An 8,590-nucleotide genomic window follows, 5' to 3' on the forward strand; every position below is an offset into this window, starting at 1 on the left:
CTGCAAAAGCGAAAAACTTGGTCTAAACCCAAGCGAAGAGACAGCCAGCCAGCCAGCGATGGGCCAGGAATCGTGGATAGGGAATGGGGCAAGGGGAGACGGAGAAAAGAGGAGAATCAGTGAAAGCTTAAGTAACCAAAAAGCGCAAAAGTAAACTAGTCTACAAAAAAAAAGAAGAAAGGAAAGGAGCAGTAGGGGATGGAGTAGACTAAGGGCCGGTGACGGTGACTGGTGACTGGTGACTGGTGATGAGACCCCACCGTTCGTGAAAGTGTAATCGCAAATCGGAGATGACATCCCGGGAAAGTTGGGAAGGGCATAAGATCAACGAAAATGTCTAAAAATGAATTAAATATGAATAAAGGCACATATTTTCGATTTTCGATTAAAATCCACTTGAAATCGATTATGTCGAATTTCTATCCTAGGAATAAACTCCAATGCCAATTGTATACTTTATTCTCTTCCAAAAATATCGATAAATGTATAACTTATCGATAATTTCGATATCTTTAAATCTGTAAAATGTTCAAGCATATCGATATATGTGAAAAATATATCGAAAAAGTCGATAATTGCAAGCTTTTTAGTGGCTTTAGAATGAGAAAATGCAGTCAAAAGTAGTTCTTAATAGTCGCAACGATACATCTCCGATATATATGCCCCATGCATTCGCCCATCTCTAATGCCCAGCGAAAAGAAAGCAAACACAACCCACAAAAGACGGCGAAGAGGAGACAAACATCTAAGGGAAATCTGCTGCCGCATAATGTGATAATAAAAATCTTTTATTTGTCATTCGTCGTCGTCCTCGTCCTTTGTCTTCCTGGCAGTCAAGCAGGCAGGCAGGCAGGCAGGCATCCTTCTGCTTCGTCCTCCATCCTCATTCGAGGATGTGTGTAGTTCTGGTTGAGGCTTAGAGACTCCTGTCTACTGCCTGGTTTTCTCCGGCCATAAAGCTTCCACACACACACACACACACACACCACACACACACACTCATAAATCTTATCAGCGGCTGCAGTTGCTGCCGCTGCTGCTGCTGCCTCACAAATTTGACATCGGGGCACCGGCACTCACTTAGAGGAGATGCCTAATTCCCGACTCGTGCGTTGTGTTTGCCTTCAAATTAATAGCCCGAAAGTCGCTTGCTTCCCCTTCCACGCTTCCCCAGGCCACTGGCATTGCGTGTGCCTTACTTTTACTTAACGCTGCTCACGTTCCAACTTATTCTCATGCCACAAAATCCCCCCAACCCCCAACGCCATCCATGGAGTCCCCTCCGCTCCGCTCTCCATTCCATTCCATTCCATTCCTCATTTCTCTTCCTGTTTGCGCTGTCAACGGCTAAAACTTTAACAGCCCTCAACTTCCATTTCCATTTTCCTTTCAGATGTTAGGGGGTTGTGGCATTAGAGGTTGGGGCTGGGGCTGGGGTTGGGGTTGGGGTCGGGGGCGTAAAGGCAAATTGAAGGGTGACTTATTGCAACTCCGAATGAGTTGTCATTTGGGTTTTCTCATTTCGCTCGACTCCATCCATGTCTTGACCATGTCCCTGTCTCTGGCTCTGTCCATGTCCCTGTCCCTGTCCCTGTCCCTGTCCCTGTACGTATATCCTTTATCCTCCAAAATGGAGTTGGGAATCGATATTTCTGAAGCTGTCCTGTCATCGCGCTGTTATCCACTCACGTTTCGGGCCAAATGGCAAAAAGCAGTCGAAAGACAAAAGAACATGGCAGAATCGAAGTCCAAATGGGGAAAAGAGTTGAGAGATAGCGACTGAGAGATTGAGAGAATGGGGGAATGGGGCACAGAGTTGAATGAGAGAATGGACAGAGAATCAGGAAGGAATGTCAAGGAATTGGATTGAAAATTGTTGAGATCCGTTTGGTAAGAGTTTCAGGACAGCAAGGAAGGAAGGAAGGAAAGCAAATGGTTGGAAACTTTTTAGAAAATAAAAGGGAATTGAAGGCAAATCGAAATGGAAATTGAAGTTTTACTTGCTTACAGATGCAAGTTCTTATGGGAAGTCAATTGAGAAAAAAAAGTCTAAAGTGACGATTTCTTAGGTCTGGAAAACATAATGAACGACTCTTGGCAAGAAATTAAATACTTTTAACCGAAATGGAGAGTTTTTCCAATGGAAGAACAGTTCCTTGACATGGAATGCGCGCTGATTTTAGGTAGAACGTACAACCAACAGAGGGGCACTGCTACATGACGCGTGACAGCGGAAACCCTTGCTGGAAAGTAATACGAACTGGTTTAATGGGGAATGACTTCTAACGGCCTATTTATTGTATTCCCAACAAAAACTATAATCTCGAATATCTCTTTTGTAGTGCAAAGTATTTTTAAACGATGATATTTTTGGGCAATACTCGTAATTTTCATTCATTTTCTTGTCTTCTTGCTGTGTCTTTTGTAATTTGTAAAATTCCTCGAAGAACAAATCCCCCAAAGCATGTTCGAACAAGCAATCCCCAAGTCTATTCCTATTTTAAGAATAATATAATTCTCACTAAATCCCAAAGTTTTTGGGATCAGTTCCGTTTTTTTTTTTGGTTGTTGAAATATGCTCGAATTTTTCAATATTTGCACGTAAATCGTTTGTGTTTCTTGTTAGTGTTTTTTAGTGGCAGCGATTATCCGCGTGATTAGCTCTAAAAATACAAAAGAGTCGCGTCTAGGGTCTCGGAACAGAAACAGAAGCCAGAAGCCAGAAAGAAGGCCAAAGCATTTTCGTGTCGAAAATGTTGTAGAAATAAAGCCAAAAAGGCTTTCGCATTTCCGGCGCCAGCTAAAAATATTTTGACGTCTTTCTTCGGTGGAGCAGGGGACGAAAAGGGGGGGGGGGGGGGGGGGGGGGTGCCTGAAGATGGGGACTTTTTCTTTTTTTGCAAAATGCGTCTGACGTTGGAAAATGTGTCTCTCTGTGTGCGTGTGTTTCTTTATGCAACGCCCCAAAATATGGCAGCAGCAGTATTCATAGAAATATACATCAAGAAGCAGTCCGTCATTTGTTTTCTGTTCGTATTTGGTCTGTGATATCTTCTGGTCTATCGCTTGGTTCCGTCCCCTCCTTTTGGACTGCGGGTCCGTCCCCTCTGTAGCGATTGTACCGTGGTCCGATAGTCCATTGAGGCCTGTGCGTCATTGTTGGCCTACATTGAACGCAAATCTCCTATGAAAACAAACAAGGAAGAAATGCTTGCAAGAACCCAATGAAACCGCACTGGGAATGCCCTGAAATGGTGGGATAGACCTTAAAATTGTTGGATACGCCAATCTATCTTGAAGTTCCATATATATCTCCGATAATCCCCTTTGTACGATCCTTATTTCTCCCTCAGAAAAGATTCTAAAGAATCGTATTGCATAAAAACATTTCTGCATAGATCTTAAGGATCTTAAGGCACTCGAGAGGGAGAGAGAAAGACGAAAGAATTCTATTTTTTATAGATCTATTTCAGAAAGAGAATCGATCTATGAGCTGTAACAGAATGTAGGAAGCTTAAGGGATACGCATTCTGCAGTCGAAAAAGTATTTGATGAAGATCCATTTCTAAAGAAAAAGTTTCTTCCTTTTCAGAATAAGAAACGATTTTAAGGACTTCCAGAGTAGATGAGGAGTTGAAGACGTTCTTTGATGGAATAGGATTCTTCTGTATTGGTAGTTTTCACTGAAGTCTGGATTAATATGATATGATTAGGATTCTATAGGGTTATAATTTTGAATCTTGTTTGGGAAAGTAGAAATGGTTCTACGAAAAGTATCGAATTTTTAAGAACATGTGTACCCCAATTCAATAGTTCCTTCTTTTACCACGGACAAAGCCTTCCCAAAAGCCAATACTCTCGCTCTCTGGCTTTGGTGGAAACGGAGAGAGTATCTTTGGGAGAAGCATCACAACTAATTGACTTAGTGGTGAGGGGGCAAAAACCATGATGACATGTTTTCGGATAAGACAAGCAGCAGCCGGATGGAGGGGGGCAGGGTGTCTGTGTCTGTCGATGGGGCAGGGGCTCGAAGGGCGGTAGAGGTGGTGGTGCTGTGGGAGGAGGGGGGGTAAGGTTGTCTGGCGGTGGGGTGGGGTGTTGGCAAAAGAGGGGCGGCCGAAATGAGTGATTGCTGTTGGCAGGCGCGTGAGCAAAATATTCATAAGCATTCACAAGGCATTCGCATAATTCATTCATTCCAACACTCACTCGAAGAGGGGGGTGGGGTTTCAGAGGGGAGTGGAGGGGAAAAGGGAGTATAAGTGTTGATGCTGAAAATTCTAAAGAAATTATATGCCATTATTGAATAAGTAAGTATTTATCTTTCAGATCTCTGGGGGCTGTATTCATTCCCATTCCGTATCAGCCTTTTAAGGAGATCTTCTAAAATTGTCACACCATTCCGTTTGCCATTCATCTCTCTCGTTTCTAGTTTGGTTTTTTCTTTTCTTGCTAGTTTTGCAAATCTTTCAGTGTCACATGGTCTCTCATACCTTCGCATTTCCTTTCGCTTTTCCCCCGCTCACTCTCCCGATGTGTGACTTTTCGTGACGTTTGTCGCAAATTTTTTGTGGTATTTTTGCAGCTCACAAATTGATGAATTGTTTGGATTGTTTTCTCGTGGGCGGAGAACCAGAAAAAAAGAACAAATCATTGAATTTGTATTCACATTTAGCGTTGAGTCATCCACAACAGTGAAGAAGTGAATAATGAATGCAGTTGAAGGTGATTCGGGGACACGTTTGATCAGAGAATGGATGGATGGGGGACAACATTTAGTGGCAATGAACTGCTTAGAGAATGATGGAATCGAAACGGAAAGGACGCGGAAATGGAAAGGCACCGAGAGCGAAATGTGAGACGGAAGTGGAATCAAATGAAAGATTGGGAATGAAGGAATGGAATTGTAAAAAGGGAGTGGTAGAATTGGAATTTATGGAACTATGAAAATATAATATAAACGAATGGAACTAAAGGAAAGAAAGGAAACGAATATATTTCTAGTGGAATAAAAGCGTCATCAGCAGGCGGGATTATCCCAGAAATCGAAATAAAGAACAATTAAAGGAATTTCAAATGAAACAATATCTTGCTGGAACAATAGAATGAAACAAAGGAATGAAACCGAATGATTAACAACAAATTGGAACAAAAGAAAAGGAACAAAGAAAACTGCCACTAGAACGGCACGTAAAATGAATCCTGCTACAAAATGAAATATTCGAAGAGTCTCAGGGATTGAGTGACGGAATGAATGAATGACTGTAAAATCAATCAACTGAACGCCTAATCGATGTACCAGGATATAGGAGACATTCGAATGGCGAAACTCTCAAGTTGCAGATCTCCAGGAAATCTTTCTGAATGGAGATTCAACTTCCAGCTTCCCCCCCGCTAGCTGTGACCCCTCTTTGTATTCCGCGAACCCCCTCCTTTCCCCCCTTCTCAACCTCCTGCTCTTTAGAGCTCCCGAAGCCAAAGATCAACAAAAGAAATTTCTCATAATTTGCCTCTGGCTCTCAATTGTTGTTTATTGTATATTTTGAGTCGGCTTTGAGTGACTTATTAATTGGGAATGCGGAAGCTTTGCCGGCTGCAGAGCTGTGGCTGCTTTGCAACATTGTTGCACCCACCAGAGAGCTAAGTGCAACATTCCAAACGGAAAAGAGACAGACAGAGAGGGAGAGAGAGAGAGATAGAGATAGAGAGATCACCAAAGAGCAATCAATTATCTCTCTCTTTTCTACTGTTGTTGTTGCAAGTTGCGCTGTTTGTTTTGATGCTGCCACCAGCGAATGGTTTATGGCAAACAGTTGCATGCCACAACAAAAAACATCAATAAATATGGCCTAATTAAAGATGTGATGCTCCTTATTATGCGCAAAGAAACGCATTATTAAACACGAGTCAGAGTCAGAGGTCAATCACTTCACAACAAAAAGAAGGACAGGTGCTACGGTGCTACGGTGCTGGGGCTCAATGATCCTTGATCCTGGTGGCTGCCGCCGCCGCCGACTGTTGCTCGACTTTATAATTGCCAGAAATGCCTGCCTGGCTGCCTGCTTGCCTTCCCCTCTCAGCGTGGCAGCTGCCACAAAGCCGCAAAGCAAATACAAAGCCAGAAGACGGCCAGACAACAACAGCAGCTGCAACATCCAGAGCCCCAGCCCCAGCCCCAGGACCAGCCAGCAGTCGTTCGGTCGCCGTCGCGACGGTAGTCATCCCTCGCACCTGCCACGTGTTGCGCCCTGCCCTGCCCTGCCCCTCTGCTACTGCCACGGCTCCCTGCCTCTTCTATAGCTGTTTGTTGCTGGCTCTTTCCTCTGTAAGTGTTGCTGCCTCCTGACTCCTGCCTCTTCCCGCAGGAGCAGATGTCAGCTGCCGCCTCCCTGACCCTCCAAAAAGCAGGCAAATTACATGAATTCGTTGCACGGAGTCTCGTCCTACCATCTTGCACTTAAACCTCATTTCATTTCGTTTCATTTCATTTCATTTGTGTGCAGATCTTCTGGGCCTCGTTTTGTCCTCGATTTTGCAAAATGCACGAAAATTTCGCGCACCTGCCGTCAACGCGGTGGTCGGTCGATCGATCGTTGGGCATCTGTCCTTAGAGGCCATCCTTGGCCCTCTTCTTGGGCCTCCTTAAGAGTGCTCCTTGTGTGCCTGTATGTGTGCCTGCCTGCCTGTGTGTCTGTGTGTCTGCCTACCTGGCAGGATAAATGCATTTCGATTCGAGCTGCAATTATGTGCAAACACACTTAGTCTTGCTGCAGGGGCATGATCAGGCTTAAGGAGACAGCGAGACAGAAGAAAGATTTTAGCATAGCATTGTTTTGTTGGATAATGAGCAGCGGGTCCTAAGATCCGATCCCAACAGGCCCAGAAGCACAAAGAAGAGGGACCCTCAGCAGAGCAGCAGGCAGGTGAGGATCGGTAGAGAATGAGTGCTGACACAGCGGGACAAGAGAGAGTGAGAGGAGAAGGTAGAGGAATCTGCGGGAAAACTCTTTCACACAGCACGCGTCCAGAGTTCCAGGGAATGCGGCGAAAAGGGAGTGAGAGAGAGGTGTAAAGAACAGGGAGGAGAGTGCCACAAAAAAACATCTTAATAAGATGTAGAAGTAGAGGAAAAAAATCAACTAAAAGACGCCTAAAAGTCTTCCTAAACTAAGGATCGAGGAATCGTAAATCAGTCTTTAGTTAAGGAAAGTCTAACCAAAGATCCAAAAGATAAAGGATCAGTGATCAGTGATCGAATCAAAGAGTGATATGTACAGGGACTATTGAGGATTAGTTCCTTTTGAAGAAGGCTCTACCAATCCCTTCAAGACGATACTCCTTCCAACTCTATAGATTGTATCCTCTAGATCGCTCTAAGATCCCCGACTAAATCTTTACCCAAGAACGAGCCCTGAGAATCCATTGATATTCTCTAAAACACTCGCCTCCGCTCGAGAGACCCCCCACGCAAAATGAATGACAGACAAACCAGACAAACACTCCACCCGAAAACGGCAGTTCAATAAACCCATTCCGTACCCAAATCGGCATTCGATGCCAATCCCATAAATAGCTCTGGGGAAAGGTCCTCGGTCCTCCTGTTCTCTCTGTCTCTCTCTCTCTCTCTCTCTCTCTCTCTCTCTGTTGCCGCTGTTGCCGCCGTTGCCGCTGAGCCTCGCCCCAAAATCGGATGCCAAATTTATTGTGGCCAATATTTTAGCTGTAATTAAAAGGCGGCAGCACAACACAAAAAACAGAGAAAGGGAATTCCGAACTTGTTTTTGTTGGTTAACATTTCTGTTTACAAAACATTTCAAAGTTTTTCTCTCTTTTTCGTTTTTTGCGCGTACATTTTTTTTGTATCTTTTTCTTACAGAAATTGTTCGCGCCTCAACATTTATTTTCGGCTCAGTTTGGGGGATCGAGAGAGGTGGTTGGATGGCTGGCAGAGGGGAGGGTGGGTGATGTCGTCCCGTTCGGGTGTGTGGTGGGGACGGGGGACGGGGAGGGGGAGGGGGAGGAATTGTTGTTGTGACTCATTGAGGTCGTGTGTGCGAAATTTTTGGAATTTGCTTTCATTTATTTATGCATTTGTTTTTGTATTTGAGCTGAATGCAAATTTGCTTATTTTATTTATTGCACGGCAAGAAATTCCCAGAAGCCCCCACCACCGCATCGATACCAAAAAACAACAACCAAATACGAGTATACAAAAAACACTTGACAAAAGTCTCGTACCCGAAGATTGAGCAAGGGAAGGGTAATCGTTAAGGCAGGGGAGGTGCCCCAAATTAATAAAAAAAAAAAACAGATCCGAATGAGGCCGAAAAGTGATGGGAAAAGCCACGATCTCCAGCTTAAAGGGCTTCAAATAGCTTTAAGATAATCTCAGATATTTACAAGAATCCAGTTCATAATCGTAATGGATCGGATCGTTTTATCATAGGATATAACCATGGCTTTGATTTGTCGGAAGAATCTATTAAAGATTCCAAAGTAATTCCTAAAGATCTGCTCAAAATCATAATACCCGGTCATTGAGGGTATCAAAAACGCGTAAAAGTCATTGGAAATCGACAATTTTCTCTCT

Source organism: Drosophila pseudoobscura, chromosome X (assembly GCF_009870125.1).
Source record: "Drosophila pseudoobscura strain MV-25-SWS-2005 chromosome X, UCI_Dpse_MV25, whole genome shotgun sequence".
Lineage (NCBI taxonomy): Eukaryota > Metazoa > Arthropoda > Insecta > Diptera > Drosophilidae > Drosophila > Drosophila pseudoobscura.